The following is a 17,573-nucleotide window of genomic DNA, read 5'->3' on the forward strand; positions in this document are numbered from 1 at the left end:
CTGATGATATCCCAGCTCTGGCAAAAACCTGGGGATGGGAAAGTTGAGCTTTTTTGATAGTATATTTCTGTGGATCCTTAAGTACTCTGGAAGAGAGAGAGTTATTCACAGGAGTGGAATCACATAGGGACTACCAGCATTCTCTTGGGAAAGAACAATGCTCCCATCCTAGTGCATCTGTAAGGGAAGTATAACCAGCTATAACTCTAATGTGATGACACTAATTATATGATTTCAATGTATATGTCTGTTTATGTCCCAAATATTTGGGGTAGAACTTTAAAAGAAAAAATATAAGATGATAAAACTAGGAATATAACTCCAAACACACACACACACACACACACTCCCTCGTTCTATGTTAAGCAGCAGCTTGTCCTAGGCAGAGAATAGAAAGCTTTTGATCAATTAGAAAGAAATGGCAGATCTTATCCAATTTCATTCCCAGATATGCTGATCACTTGCCTCCCAAGGAAGAAGGAGAAGGAGAAGGAGAAGAAAAGAGTTGCAAAGACTTAACACACTTGTATTTTTTCCAATGGAGAGTTTCAGGATTTCAAAACATCAGATTCTAAACAGGTTTACCCCATATGTTGGTCCTTCTTATAGATCTGGGCTTATTAGTAGGCAGAATAGGTGACATCCCACATGGTGTGTTTTAAGGGATATGTCTCCTACACCTAAATATATTTCTCCTCCTGCCAGAGCCTGAAATAACACCATTAGAGATCCATTCCTTTGGGTAATTAAGATTGCATTTCTTTCAGAGCAGTTTCAAATGTGGGTGCCCTTGGGGAGTCATAATGGTGAAGGGGAAAAATGATGGACCTTTGATTGGGAGAGATCTGAGTTCGTTTTTCATTTCTGAAGCCAATTCTACTGTGGACTCTGACTAATCAAGTGACATGGGTAAGGCATATGACCTCAGTTTCCTAAGCTGATAAGTTTGGAATAAAAAGCAGTGAATTTCAGAGTTGGAAAAAGGAACTCAGATTGTTATTGTTGTGCAGTCATGTCCAACTCTTTATGATCAATGGACCATAGCACACCAGGGTCTTTTATCCTTCAGTATCTGTTGTCATCTGTCCAAGATTATTTTCATTGTTTCCAAGACTCTTATCTATCCATCTCATCTGGTGCTGTCCCCTTTTCCTTTGGACTTCAGTATTTCTCAGCTTCACCATCTTTTCCAGTGAGCCCCCCTTTTTCTCATATTGGGGTCAAAGTATTTAAGCTTCAGCTTCAGTATTTGACCTTCCAGTGATAGGTTGAATTCATTTCCTTAAGTATTGACAGATTTGACCACTGCACATCCAAGAAACTCTGAAAAATCTCCAGCACCACAGTTTTAAATCATTGATTCTGCAATACTCAGTTTGCCTTTTAATCCAACTCACAGGCATTCATTGCTACTGGGAAAAACAGAGCTTTGACTATATGGATCTTTGCCAGCAAGGTGATGTCTCTGCTTTTTACTATGTTGTCCAGATTTGTCATAGCTTTCCTTCTGAGAAAATATCTTTTAATTTCATAGTTGTGGTTACTGTTTGAAGTAATGTTTGAGCCCAAGAATACAAAATCTGACAGAGTTTCCATTTTTCTCTTTCTATTTGCCATGAAGTGATACTATTAATTGGTAAGATCTTAGTTTTTTGTTTTCATAATGTTGTATAAATACTCTTTGGCTAGAAATTCCTCTTCTCTTCACAAATTTGAGAGTTAGACGATCCCTTGTTCTTCTAATTTGCTTAAAGTATCATCATTCATGTCTAAATCATGAGCCTATTTGACCTTATCTTGGTATAGGATATTAGATGTTGATCAATGCCTGGTTTCTGCTAAATTATTTTCCAATTTCCCCAGCAAATTTTGCCAAATAATCCTTTCTTATCCCAGAAACTGGAGTCTTTGGTTTTATTGAATACTAGATTACTTTAGCCATTGACTATTGTGTCTTGTGAACTTAACCTATTACATTGATCCAGTACTCTATTTCTTATCCTGTACCAAATGGTTTTGATGACTGCTGCTTTATAATATAGTTTTAGGTTTTATATAGCTAAGCCACCTTCATTTGCATTTTTTCATTAATTTCCTTGAAATTCTTGACCTTTTGTTTTTCCACATGAATTTTGTCATTATGCTCCCACCTCTATAAAATAACTTCTTGGCAGATTGATTAGTATAGCACCGAATAAGGAGATTAATTTAGGTAGAATTGTCATTTTTATTATATTAACGCAGCCTACCCATGAGCGCTTGACATTCTTTCGGTTGATTAAATCTAATATTTTATATTATCTACAATTATTTAAAAGGGATTTCTATTTCTATCTCTTAACATATCATCTTTTAGGGTTTTTAATAGCTCAGCTGGAATTGCACCACCTCCGCTATCCTTATTGTTAGTAATGTTTTCTAAAGCCCACTTGATCTTACTTTACAGTATGTCTGGCTGTTGATCAGTAACCACAGTGTTATGGTTATTTGTGAAGTTAACAACTTGGTTGTCCAGTTCTTCTGTGTATTCTCACAACCTCTTTTCAATCTCTTTGGCTTCTGTTAAGTACCTATGATTTTTGTCTTTTATCATGCCTATTTTTGTATAAAACATTCCCTTGAAATCTCTAATTTTCTTGAGTAGATCTTCTTGTTTTTATATTTATTTGTTTCTTTGCATTATTCATTTAAAATAACTTTCTTATTTCAAATTATACCTAATCAAAATCTATATGTAAATATTCATTGTATTATCTTGTTTTGTCTCTCAACTTGTTTTATCTCAACATTGTATTATCTCTCAATTTATCCAGAAAGTGAACATTTAGCCTTTGATGATTTCTAGTGAATTCAAGCTTCCTATCTCTAAGGTAGCCCATGCCTTATGTCAAGAGGAAATTTGCCTTTTTCTTTCTTTCCTTCACTTGTAATAGTAAAATTAGACAAGGGAAGTATAAACTCTCTCTATTGAGGACATCCATTGAATCCTTAAAGACATATATCATGTCCTCAATCCTTTCTTTTCTAAAAAACACACATTCGTTCATTCTCTCTCTCTCTCTCTCTCTCTCTCTCTCTCTCTCTCTCTCTTTTATTTTCTTTCTGTCTCTCTCTCTCTCCCTTCCTCCCTCCCTCCCTCCCTCTCTCTGTTTCACTGTTTCTGTCTTTTTGTCTCTATCTCTGTCTCTGAGATAGTCTATGAAAAGTACTTGGCAAACCTTAGGGCACTAGTTGAAGGTCAGCTGTCCTTGTTATGTACAGGTTAACTTCAATTCATCTTGTTCCTTAGAACCTAAATTGTGAGTAGGGCCAGTAAATGGAAACCCAGCCAGAAATTCTAAAAAAATTTGGATCCCTTCACACTGAAGATTTTTAAGCAAAAATCTGAGGATCACTTTACTGAGCATATCAGTGGTGACATAGTGACAAAGGCTTGACATAGATGACAGTGGATAGAGTATTGGCCTTGAAGTCAGGAAGATTCAAGTGTGAATCCTACCTCAGACACTAATGTGTTATACTGGGCAAATCATGTCACCTGTCTCCATTTCCTCATGCATACAACGCACATAATAGCATCTACTTTGATGTTGTAAGGATAAGCTGAGATAATGTCTGTGAAGTGCTTTGCAGACCTTAAAGTGACATAAAATTTCCAGTTATTATGTTAGAGAGCAGACTCCTGTTCAGTATCAATTGGAGTACATGCCACTGACATTCTTCCTGTCTTTGAAATTTCATGTGGATTGATGTTTGAAGTTGGAAGTTTATCATGTTATCAATGTCTTGGTTGCTCATATAGCTCTCCTTTGGAGGAAGGATTTCCAGGTTTTGAAAACTGATTTTGTTTCTCACTAATGGTCACTATATATTTATATCTATAATCTAATCTCTCTCTCTCTCATCTATCTATATCTTGTAACTGTGTTAACTCTTTAATATCCATTATCCCATTTGTTCATCACTAAATGGTGTAGGCAATAGAAGTGTATCATAGAAGTGTATCACCATTTTACATATGAGGAAACTGAGCCTCAGGACATTATTTAGGTAAAAAATCAGTCTGGGAATATCTCTCAATGTCATGGTGCTTTCCATCACACCTGGCTATTTCTGGTACTTAGTACTTTCGGCAGAGGTGATCTCCGTAGAATTCATTATCATCCATACCTTCTATTTGAACTCAGGTGGAAATATTTCTGAATCAATGGCTCTAAGAAAAGAATCACCATTTCATCAGTGACTTGCTGCCCCTACAGACTGCACCAAGCTGGAAGAGAAGCTGGTGACAACTTCAAGGTAATCGTAGCAAGTTCAAAAATCTACTCTTAAGACCTGGCCTGATTGAATTTCAGAGAAGCCATCTGGAAGTTTGAGGTATGATGTCCAAAGGCCTTCTCTGTTGTAAAAAAAAACAGTGAAACTAAAGACAGCTCCATCAGTGCTCCTGGACCCTTCTTTATGGTCATACGTAGCCACAGCTAAGTTTTAGAAGTGAGTTCTGAGGCACAATTTGATAGCTTTGGTGGTCATTTAGCAGAATGGTCCTTCTACAAGGGGGTTTTCTTTAAGCAGATAGGCAGGAAGCTGTTTGAAGTGACTTGCTCAGTGACAGCCTTTAGCTGATGAGCTTTTTCATATACCCTCACATCTAATGGCAGGTGCTTAGAAGGAAAAAATCCCCCACTCTTCTCCAGCTGCGTGAAGGACGTGCTCTCCAATCTGGTTAATCATTTAATTGACTACTTTAATTGGCTGTACTTCTTTTAAAGATGGGATCCAACACTGTATCAGAATCATGTCCCTTCTTTGCCTGACTCTTAAGATGGGAATATAATTGAGATTGAAAAGCACATCTGTTCCGGAGTTTGTCTGCTAAAACAAAACAAAACAAAACAAAAAAAACCATTCTTCTCATAATATTGGAATCCAGAGATCTCATAACCAAATTCCTCCCAAAAGATGAAGGGGGTGGGGAATGAGTCCCAGACTGAAAAAAAAAATCACCACTTAGATCACCAATATGCCTGATGACATCATGTATCTACAGAGCACCACCATCTCCAGATAATCACAAATGTAGATGAGGTTGGGGCAGCTAAGTGGTGCAGTGGATAGAGCACCAGCTCTGGACTCAGGAGGACCTGAGTTCAAATAGGACTTCAGATATTATCTGGGTCCCAATTCTCACTTCCAATGGCACTATCAATCTCTAGAAGAAGATTGGCTGCCTTTCTGATTCATGTCTCCAAAAGATGGTTAGCTACCTCTCTCCTTCAGGTCTGTAGAAGGTTGTCTACCTCTCTCCTTCTGGTCTCTAGAAGATGGTTAGCTACATCTCTTCTTCATGTCTCTAGAAGTAAGTTGGCTACCACTCTACTTCAGGTCTCTAGAAGTAAATTGGATACCTCTCTCCTTCAGGTCTCTAGAAAAAGATTGGATGCCTCTCTCCTTCAGGTCTCTAGAAGAATATTGGCTAGTTCTCCTTCAGGTCTCTAAAAGACTGGCCACTTGTCTCCTTTAGGTCTCTAGGAAAAGTTTGGCTATATCTCTCCTTCAGGTCTCTCGAAGGTGGGCTACCTCTCTTCTTCAGGTCTCTAGAAGAAGGTTGTCTATTTTTCTCCTTCATGTCTCTAGAAGGTTGGCTTCCTCTCTCCTTCAGGTCTCTAAAAGAAGGTTGGCTAAATCTCTCCTTGAGCCCCAATTCCCGATGTTCTCACCAATATCATTTCCAGTGCTGATTATCATCTCTCCCAGGAAATTCATTGAGTCAGCAAGTAGTACCCCAGTCTCATTTAAGCACTTGCCATCAATTGGATATAGAAAATAGTTCACTGAGGCTATATAATAAGAAAACAATATATATAAACACCTTCTCCACTAAACAAAGGGTGATCTTTTTTCTGGGAATAGTCGACTTGTAGGTTCCAATCTTAGCACAGTTCCTGACACATATGAGGTTCTTAATAAATGTTCAATGATTATTTGAATTACATAGGATAAGAACAAATGGGTAAACTGTGCATATGGTCCAAAATGATGAGTTTGCAGGATGTCCCCTTACCCCAATGATGTCCCATAAGTAGTTCATAAACAGTCCATCTCTTGAGAAAGCTTTGTGGACTAATGTCCTGCCTCAGAAGAATTTCCTTTTCCTGAATTGAGGACTGTGGAACATTCCATGATTTATGAAGAATCACAATTGCCATTGGTTTGAAGGAAATGAAATGAAATGAGCAAATGAGAATAAGCACCTTTTTTTTTTCTTTTGCTGAATCAATTGGGGTTAAATGACTTGCCTGGGATCACACAGTTAGGCAGGGTTTAGTGTCTGAGGCCTGATTTGAACTCAGATTCTTCTGACTTCAGGGTTGGCACTCTATCCACTGCATCACCTAGCTGTCCTCAGTGGCATCACCTTAACAATGGTTACCCCAAGAGAAGTGTTACCATCAGAAATGTCAGCAAAGACATCCCTGCTTGGAAGGGATAACTCAGTGGATTTGGCAAAATGGGGAAAGAAGGAAGCCACAGAGTAAGATAAAAAGTCTACAGAAGAAAGCAAAAAGACAGCAAAGATGACCAGTTAATTAATCTTAAATGCCTAAAATGTGTCGACCATCGTAGTGGTCTGCTAGATCAGTGTCTTCCCAGACTCAGTCAGCTCTAGGGCAGTTTCAATGTGTATCTGAATGGTGTCTTGTTGGAATTCATACTAATAATAGCTATCATTTACATAGCACTCTGTTTGCAAAATGTTTTAAATATTTTATCTCATTATATATTCACAACAATCCTGAAAAGGAAGTGTTATGATCATCCCTATTCTATAAATGAAGCAACTGAGTCAAATAGAGATGAAGTGATTTATTTAGAAGCCTACAACTAGTAAAGTATTTGAGGTTGCATTTGAACTTGTCTTTTAGACTACAAATTCACTGAGTTAGTCACGTTACCACTTGGCTTCTATGGGTGTTATTTCTACATTTTCCCTTGAATATTGTCTGGGTTAAGATAGGGGTGCCTGCCTCACTATGACCATAGCCACTAAGATGTCTGCTTTAGCATGTTCTCCTGCCTCTTTGGACTGGTTTTCTCTCAATGACCCTGCTTTGGTCAGCCTTGAGATGTGGAAGTATGGAGAACCATCATTTGTAGCTAATGTGGTCGGTATGGCACTCTCTCATCATGATTATGCAGTGGACACATTGAGTTGGAGTCTCAAAGCTAGAAGGTCCCTGTAGGTCATTAGAGCCTATAGTGACCATGCTAGCTATCAGAGCCTCTCTATAACATATTCTACATGTGGTCATCCAGTTTTTACTTAGAGACTTCCAGTGAGCCCACTGCCTTTGGAGGTGGCCTATCCCACTTTTTATTATTAAAAAATTTTTTCCTTACCTCAAGCCAAGAATTGCTCTTTGCTCATAAGTAGAATCAAGATGGTTTAAGTTCCTCAGGTATCAAATCAGATTAATAATCCCTCAAAGGCTTCCATATTATTGGTATGAAGATGAGAAAGGGCATCTAGAATTGAAGGTAGGGGCTGGTCCAATATCTTTCTTTGAAAGGTGTTCAGAGAAAACTCAAGAGGAAATACCAGTCAAGCAGGCCACCCTGGGGACCCAGGAAGGGAATTCCCTGGGCACAAGGCAGAGACCCAAAGGATTTCCATGAACTAAGACAAAAATCCTTTATTTCTTTGTAGTTCACACCTAATGTTAAACATATTCCCCTTCCCTTTTTGTATCCCTGTGTGAGCATGGCTGCTTCTGGGCCACAGGACACATAGGAGATTAGGAGAATTCCCATGTTGAAGTCTCATTTTTTTATTCTTTTGTTTTTGGCATCAAACAAGACATGTATTACAATGAAATGGAAGGGGAGCAAGGCAGGGGGCTCAGAAGACCAAGAGTTCAAACCCCAGCTTATCCTCTATGTTGAAATATGATTGGAAGGCACTTGTACCTTCTCTTGACCTTGGTTGCCACATTTGTAAATAAAGAGTTGAAGATTCCATAGGAATCTTCACTCCTTAGCTCCCAGTTCTGATTTTGTAATAGGTATCTCTGGCACGTAAGCAATCGAGAAGGTGTTCTCACTATTCAATCTGGTGGACAGAATATCAAGTCTCAATACTTCTCCAAATTGATCAATAATCCCCTGAGACACTCTTAATAAAAAATGGATAAAGTAAATCTCTTTGTGACACTTGTTCTTTCAGGTCAGGAAAAATTTGTGCTCTTGAGTTCTTTAATATAGTTTATGATCACTTGGTACATAGTGGTAAAATTACTGTCCTTGAAATCCCTCTTGGACATCAGAAGAGAACCAAAGAAACTTTTGTGTCAACATGACAACATTCTCATGAAATGTAGTTATGGGACATTTTTCAGGGAACAATCTGTGATATACCCATGAATTATCTATGGCTGGTATTAATTGTCATTTACTTCTGCTTGCTTATTTTGCATGCTAACGAGAGGAGGGTGGATATGTATGGTAGTGAGCAGTCCTGCATTTTTGAAAGCTCTCTAGAAGTTTTTCTGTAACAGAACACAGGTTGTCAGACTCTTTTAATGAGCATGAACACAACATCAAGGTCAGCCCCCACACTGATGAGAAAATTTTCAACTTGAAAAGACTACAAGCTAAGACTAAAATGGAGGCAGAGTTGATTTTTGTTGGTTTGTTTGCAGATAATTGTTCACGCAATGCCTCCTCTGAAGCTGAGAAGCAAGAAAATATGGATCAATGCTGCTTGTGTTCATCTTGGCCTAACAACACCCAGAAAACTCAGCTGCTCCATCAGCCAGAGCTGTACTACCCATATGCGAAACCATCAGTGACAGCAAAGGGAGAAATTTTGAATTCTGTAGATAAGTTTACTTTCCCTGGCAGTCTATTTTCCAGGGATGTCCACCTTGATAATGAGGTTGATACATACATTGCCAGAGCTAGCTCAGGGCTTGGGAGGCTCCAAAGGGAAATTAAGGGAGAGAAGAGATGTTGGACTCACTATCAAACTGAATGTCTACAGAGTTCCTTGTCTGCCTGTGCAACCTGAGCAGGACACTGAAGCTCTTCTGTTTGAAATGTCTTGGGAAGATGCTGAGGATCTGGTGGCAGGATGAGACACCAGACACTGAGGTCCTTTCTTCAACTAAACTGTCCAGCATCCCAAGTCTACTGCAGAGAGCCCAATTCTGCTGGGTTAGTCACAGGGGCCAACCTTGCCTAGAGATTATTTTATGGAGAATTTATGTGTAAGGCGAGCACTCACATGGTGGTGAGAGGAAGGGTACTCCCAAGATCTTTCTTAAGAACTTTAGAATCAATTATATGACACAGGAGTTACTGGTACAGAGCAGCCCAGCATAGCGTGCCCTCACCAGAGGAGGTGTTGTGTTCTGGGATCCAAGCAGTATTGAATTAGCTCAGAAGACGTATGAGGTGCACACAATTAGAGAATCCACCTCAAATGTTCACATAGATGATTTGTGCCTGTGGCAGAGCATTCCAAGCTCCAATTGGGCTGATCAGCCATAATCGAGCTCTGAGTCTAACAAAGTAATACAATTTTGGTCTTTTTTGTAGATGAAGGACAACCACCAATGTAATGGATAAACTTCAAATATCAGCTTGGGGTCAGACAGGATGAACATTTTCTAAGGATACTGGAGCTAGGACTGGAGGCCTCTATCATTAATGTGGTATTATAATAATTTCTTTCCCAGACATAACAACTTAAAAAAATGGATTTAGTTAATTTTTAAATAGTCTTTTATTTAGAAAACACGTGCATAAATAGTTTTCAACATCCACCTTTGCAAAACTTTGTGTTCCAAATGTTTTTTCTCCCTTTCTTCCTCCCACCTCCTTCCTGAGATGGCAAGTAATCCAATATATGTTAAACATGTGCAATTCTTCTACACATATTTCCACAATTATCTTGTTGCACAAGAAAAATCAGACCAAAAAGGGAAAAAATGAAAAAGAAAAGAAAATGCAAGCAAACAACAAAAGGTGAAAATACTATGTTGTGATCAACACTCAGTCCTCTCTCTGGGTGCAGATGGCTCTCTCCATCACAAATATATTGGAATGGACCTGAATCATCTCATTGTTGAAAAGAGCCACATCTGTCAGAATTGATCACCACATAACCTTGTTGCCATGTACAATGATCTCCTGGTTCTTCTCATTTTACTCAGCATCAGTTCCTGTAAGTCTCTTCAGGCCTCTGTGAAATATCCTGCTGGTCATTTCTTACAGGACAATTATATTCCATAACATTCATATACCACAATTTATTCAGCCGTTTCCCAGCTGATGGGCATCCACCCAGTTTTCAGTTTCTTGCCACTACAAAAAAGGCCTGCTACAAATATTTTTGCACATATCGGTCATTGTCCCTTTTTGTTATCTCTTTGGGATACAGACCAATATAGACACTGCTAGATCAAAGAGTATGTACAGTTTGATAGCCTTTTGGCATAGTTCCATATTGCTCTCCAGACTGGTTGGATAAGTTTACAATCTCTCTGTGTGAAAATTGTCTGTTCATTCTCCTTTCACTATTTATCATTTGGAAAATGGCTTGCATTCTTATAAATTTGAGTCAATTTTCTATATATTTTGCAAATGAGGCCTTGATCAGAACTCTTGGATGTAAACTTTTTTCCCCAGTTTAATGTTTCCCTTTTAATTTTGTCTGCATTGGTTTTGTTTGCATAAAACTTAACTTAAAATAAACAAAATGTATCTTCTTTGACTAGAAATTTCTTCCTTCTCCACAGATCTGAGAGGTAGATTATTTGTTCTTCTAATTTGCTTATAGTGTTTCTCTGTCTAAATCATGAACTCTTTTCAACCTTATCTTAGTATGGTCGATGTGGTGTGGTCAATGCCTAGTTTCTGCCTTACTAATATCCAATTTTCCCAGCAGTTTTTATCAGTGAGTTCTTCTCCCAAAAGTTGGGGTCTTTGGGTTTATCAAACAGTAAATTACTATAGTCATTGACTATTTTGTCCTGTAAATCTAACCTATTGCACTGTTCGACTCTTCTGTTTCTTAGCCAATACCAAATGGTTTTGATGACTGCTGTTTTATAACATAGTTTTAGATCTGATACATCTAGGCTACCTTCATTTGCACTTTTTTTATTAATTCCTTTCAAATTCTTGAGCTTTTGTTCTTCTAGATAAATTTTGTTATGATTTTTCTAGCCCTGTAAACTAATTTCTTGGGCATTTAGTATGGCACCAAATAGGTAGATTAATTTAGGTAGAAACCCCATATTTATTATATTAGTTCAGCCTATGAGCAATTGATATTCTTTCAATTGATTAGATCTGACTTTATTTGTAAGGACAGTGTTTTGTAATTATGCATACAGTTCCCAACTTTGTCTTGGCAGGTAGACTCCCAAATATATCATATTATCTATAGTTATTTTAAATGGAATTTCTCTTCGTATCTCTTGCTGCCGGCCTTTGTCAGTAACATGTAGAAATGCTGATGATTTCTGTGGATTTATTCTGCATCCTGCAACTTTGCTAAAGTTGTGAATTGTTTCTAATGTTTTTTTTAGTTGATTCTCTAGGATTCTCTAACTACTCCATCATATCATCTGCAAACAGTGATAATTTGGTTTTCTCATTATCATTGCAACTCTTAAAGTAACCTTTTCCTAAGATGTGGAGGGGCTGCCATGTTTGCTGATACAGAGGGACCATGCATCCCCTCCCCCCCATGAACTCCACTCCTTAGGGGATGCAAGCTCTTTGAAAGCAGTGACTGTTCATATTTGTCTTTGTTTCACAATGCTAATGCCCAGATGAGTACTTGGTACAGCTTTTAAGTCACTTCTGATTTCATCAGTTCAAGCAAGAATACTCCCTCCCTCTCCAATGAAGGATCCTAGCTGTGTTTGCTGGGTTAAAGTTTTTGCATTGATCGAGAAATGAGAGACTGAGGGGCAGGTTGCCCAGGGTTCCACAGCCTTACAATTCAAACTCAGGACTTTTTGACTATGGCACTGATTTCACTCTTTAATGCATTTTTTTTTTCTTCTGAGGCAATTGGGATTAAGTGACTTTCACAAGGTTACACAGCAAGGAAGTGTTAAGTAGCCGAGGTCAGATTTGAACTCAGGTCCTCCTGACTTCAGGGCTGGTGCTCAATCCACTGTACCACCTAGCTGCCCATTGCATCTTTTTTGATTGAACTTATATTACCCAGACCTTGGTGTCAGGCTCTTGTTTACAAATGCAGTAAAAATAAGACAAAAAAGGAATGGAAGAAGCTGAGTTAGCCTTTGGTTCAATCTTTGGTCTGGCTCCTCTTTCTTCCTCTTTTCTGTCTCTGGTTCCTTTGAGCTCTACCCAGAGACAGAGTACTCATTAAAACACAGGCAGTTTGGAACAGAAGAAGGGATGGTGCATCTGGAATTGGTGGGGAATCTGAGTTTGTAACTCTGCTTTTGTGTGTCTTTGGGGGGATCCCTGAACCTCACAGGGTCTCCGTTTTCTCTTCCTTAAGGTAGCTAGCCCTCATATAGTACTTTAAGTTTCGGGAAGTACTTTATAAGTATAATACAATTTTATCCTTACAAGCATAAAAATAAAGGCAAGTGGCACTTTTCCTATTTTATTCAGGAACCTTATGCTCAGCAAGAGGCAAAGATGTAACCATCGGCCCTCAGGTACTAAATATCAGAGGGAGGACTGAAGTCCAGATTTAGTGGGTTATCCAGAGTATGCACCCATCATGCTCCCAGAATCTAGGAGCTCAGAATGGGAAAGTTTCTGCTGCTGTGATAACCATGCCCAGAGAAGAATCATTTCTAGAGTGAGCTCAACAATTGCTCATCAACTCTCCAATGGGAAAGAGGCTCTAGCTCCCAAGATTGCTCATCCCACCTGTGGAACAGCTCTCTCTGATAGGGAGATTTTCCTGAGTTCCAGCCTCAATCAGATCTCACTAACATCACTTGCTGCTTCTTATTTTGTTCTCCATTGCTGAGCCAAGAAGATTATGCCCTCTTCCACAGGATAAAGCCTAAGATCCTCGAAGGCAGCCATCATGTCCCTTGAACAGGCTACTTTTTCTCCAAATTGAAGAAGCACAGGTCCTTAAATCTCTCATTGATATGGTGTAAAGTACGGCTAGCTTTCTGGAGGGCTTCAGGGTCAGCCAGAGTCGGGATAAATTAAAGTCCTTAGTCTTTGGGGGGTGGGGGGAGAAATGAAGGAGGCAGACAAACTGCCATGAGGCTTGCCAAAGATCTCTTCTGGATCCTCAATTCCTGATTCCAGCCTGTCTCCTCCTTGTCCTGCCACTAAGTGAGTGACTCTCTCACCCCTGTCTCTCTGCCCTTCAATCCTTACCTATGATTATCTTAACACCAAACATTCAGCAAGCACCAAGGTGAGAAGAACCATTTATCCAAACATATGCTAATAGTGTCATTATCTCACATCGAATAGGTAATAAGCCTTAAGTGCTCTGTTGTCTGATTCAAGCACATCTTTTTGGAGTTTCAGTCCTCTACAGCATAGAATACAAGCCTTTCATAACCCTTGCTGCTATTTTTTTGGATACTCTTTCTTTTGGTCCTTCTCTAATTTGGATGTCAAGATCTGCATGAAACACATCACCTGTGGTGCCCACCTGTAGCAGAAAGCTGCAGTACAATTTCCTCCTCATTCCCAGTCACCAGCAGGTTTCTGGACTGCCATAAAACTCCAATTACATTTGATGAGCTGCAAGTCCATTCCCCATATCCTCACCCCCATATCCCTTTTCTAACCCTTCCTCTCTCTCCTGTTTTAGAGGAGGAGGGTTTTTTTTAACTTTGAGAAAGTATGAGACATGGCATGTATCCTTGTGGCATTTTATCTGGGTAGCATTGTGTTTAGTACCCATTTAACAACATAACCAAGAATTTTGGCAGGAAGAGTTTGCAGACTTTCTTCCTTCTTTCTAAAGATCTCAACAACATTTTCTATTCTCTAATCTGTGATCTCTCTCCTGCCTCTCACAGAAAGACCCTGGTAAACTCAGAAGCACAAGGCATGGACAGGGTGAGATCTGTTCTGTTGGAAGGGGCACATGTAGCTCAGATCACAGCTCCATCTGGGAATTCAAGTAAATGAACTAGGTTTTCGACTTTTTCTTTATAGAAAATTGAAAGCTTATCCTTTTTGAAGACGAGTGGCAGCAGATGTTTCTATTGTTCTCGGAAACAAAACCTTTGCTTAGGGTTAAAAATGAACTTTTATTCAAGTGCCATATTCTTTCTTAACCTGCTGTATTTTTGATAAAGCCAGTCCTTTTCTTGAGTTTTCCTTTCCCTCCCTCCCTTCCTTCCTTCCTTCCTTCCTTCCTTCCTTCCTTCCTTCCTTCCTTCCTTCCTTCCTTCCTCCTTCCTTCCTTCCTTCCTTCCTTCCTCCTTCCTTCCTTCCTTCCTTCCTTCCTTCCTTCCTTCCTTCCTTCCTTCCTTCCTTCCTTCCTTCCTTTCTTCCTTTCTTCTTTCCTTCTTTTTTCCCCTTCCTTCCCTGCCTAGAATATTGAGTTGAGATCAATAAGGTGGTTAGTTGACTGGAATATGGATTATATAAAAGGGAGATCTTGAAACAAATAGCCCTGAAAGGTAGCTGAGAACCAGATGGTGGTTAAGTGCCAAGGCAAGGATTTTGCATTTTATCCTAGAGTTAGTAGAAAGCCCTTGGAGACATTTTAGCTGGGGAGTAAATGTGTTTTAGGAAGATTGTTTTGGCAGCTCAGTGAAGGGTGGGTTACAGAGAGGAGAGATTGGAAGCTGAGAGCTGAGTGAAGTGAAAACACTTTCAGGATAGCCCAGACAAGAGGTGATAAGGGGCTGAACTTGGGTTGTGACTGTGTGAATGGGGAAAAGGAGGAGAAATATGGAAGTGGAATTTGTAATTCCTGACAACTAGTTGGATATGTGAGTGTGAGAAGTGAAAAGTCATAGAGGCATTGTAAGGTCTTTTCCTCAGTAGGCAACAACTCCAAATGATAGTCATTGGATAGAAAAATAAGAGTAAATGAGATACAGGATGGAAAAGTCGGAGCATTCCAGGAAAGGGGCCCTGTGATTATAGAGGCTGATGTCTGATTGTTCCCTCTCAAACACCAGCAGACAAGAGAAATTAGGTAGAATTTCTGGGTTAGTAAATCTCTAATTATCACATTCCCAAATTACTCTTGAATGGAGTTTTGAAGGAAAGTGGGAATATTTAAGAGGAAAAGGTGAGAAGGGAGGGCATTCAAAGCATGAAGAACAGCCAGTGTTTAGGCCTGCAGAATTACAAGTGAGGAAACACAAATAATTCAATTTGTATAAAACTCATGTTTTGGCGTCAATTCATCACTCTTCTCCCAAGATAGTGGGGCTGGTTGAACTATTAGAAGAAATCCTATAATGGAGCATATGTTTGCTCTTGGGTCACATTGGTCCTACAGACTGGCAAATAAGGTTTGGGATGGGGGAGAACTCCTGGTATCAAGAAGATTCAGTCTCCAGAGACTTGATGGTTGTAAAGGATGGAAGCATTGATATTTTCTCAGGTGATTTGGAGAAATGGCTCAGAAGGTGATGCCTTCACAATGGTTCACATTCATATTTCCCTGTTCACAGTTTGACTGCTGCCACATTGGTACAGCATCTTATAGATCCGGCCTCTTGCAGGTTCTTCCAAGAGTCTTCCAAAGTCATTGGCATAAAGGATCCAATTTCCCAAGGCGTAATATGGAGAAGGAAATAAATGGAAGCAAAAATTTTTTGAAAACAGAAAATGGTTTTTTGTCTTTGCATTCAGAGGGCCTTTCAGTACAGGATTTCTAGAACAAGGACAAGTTTTAATGTTTGTATATTGAGTTGAGTTGGACTGAATCTATTTGATTTGAGAAGGTAGGAACCCTTTTATCCAGGAAAATTCCCCCCTCCCCAGACCATTGACATTAGTAGCATACTCCAGTTCTGTCTTGAGAGGAGTAGCATAGAGGAAGAGCCTGACTTAGAACAGAACTTCAGGACTCTAAAACCAGTCTTCATTGGGGTTGGGCTCCTCACTGATTGCTCTCAATGGATTTTTCTTTTTATAAAACAAAGTAACCTGAAACATTAAGAATACAGCAACTTTTTGTAAATTATATCTTATTTTAATAGCCTGCTTAAAAATGAAATTCAAAGAACAGGAATCTTTTTGTATGTTGAAGAATGACTGTGTGACAAACGTAATTATTCCCAGGGCATGTCTTCTGTAAGAATGAATCAACATATATAGGAACTTCTTAAAAGAGGAACACAATTATAGATATATTTGTAAGGGGTGTTTTATGAATGGAATTATATTTTCCAAAATATTTACTTCTCCCCCTCCCCCCATCTCCCAGACTGTTAAACCCCATTAAAAAATGATTGGGCTTCAGTTGGTAATGGATATTTTAATAGGATTCAATCTAATACCTGGGAAAATAAGCATGGAGCTGGGGGTAAGCAGGGAAGGCTTAGAAAGTAGAGCACTTCTCTGGATCATGAGAAAGGAGCCAATTAAGAATGTAAACTAGAGTCACCTCTTGGAAAGATACAGGGAAATCAAGAGAAGAGAATGGAAATAAAACAAAGCTTAGAGCTTAGAGTGATGGAATCATCAAGCATGATGAGTGAGGAGCCCAAGCCCAATCAAAGACTGGTTTTAGAGTCCCCAACAGAGCTGCCGAGTTGGTTGGCTTAGCTTAAATGTTTTTGATTTTTACTTACAGGGAAAATGTTTTAGAGTTGGGAATGGCGTCATATCAGGAAATAACCACAGGGTGAAAATAGGAATTGATAAGATTTTATTTTGTTTTATATCGAGAATAGCATATCTCTGAAGTTCTTGAACAACCTCATTGGTGGAGTGACCAACATTCCTGTTCTCTTCTCCTGACTTCCCTGTATCTTTCCAAGAAGTGACCCTAGTTCACAATCCTCATTAGCTCTTTTCTCATGAAGCAGAGAAGCTTTTTATTCTCTAGTTCTACTTTTCCTTCCCCCCAGATCCAAGTGCTTATAGTCTTAGGTTTTAGATTGTATCCTATTAAAATATCACACCTTGAATCCAAGTAAAATGAAGCTAACCTTGGGTGCTAAGGACGCAAAAGTGTTGCACATGCCTGAGAAGCAAACACATGTGATCTTATAATTCTATTTCAAAAAGGCAAGAGAGCTGATTCTACAGAAGCAGCCTAATTGTGACTCAATACTGCACTTCAGGGCTTTGTGGAAGAAGGAGCGTGTGATTATATTTCAGACACAGCACCCCGTCATTTTAGTTGAAGATTAGAGAAATACCTCTTTTTAAAGACAGGTTACCTTTTATATTTTCTATTTACAGAAATAAAAAGCCAGTGTGAAACTATAATTTTCTTCTGTGCTTGGGTGATATTTCAATGTGGAACAAATATAGAAATATAGAAAAAATGATTGAATTCATCTAAAAAATACAGCATTACCAAACATTTAAAGAACAATTGGCCCCAATGCTATATAAATTATTTGATA

Source organism: Sarcophilus harrisii, chromosome 2, assembly GCF_902635505.1.
Source record: "Sarcophilus harrisii chromosome 2, mSarHar1.11, whole genome shotgun sequence".
Classification (NCBI taxonomy): domain Eukaryota; kingdom Metazoa; phylum Chordata; class Mammalia; order Dasyuromorphia; family Dasyuridae; genus Sarcophilus; species Sarcophilus harrisii.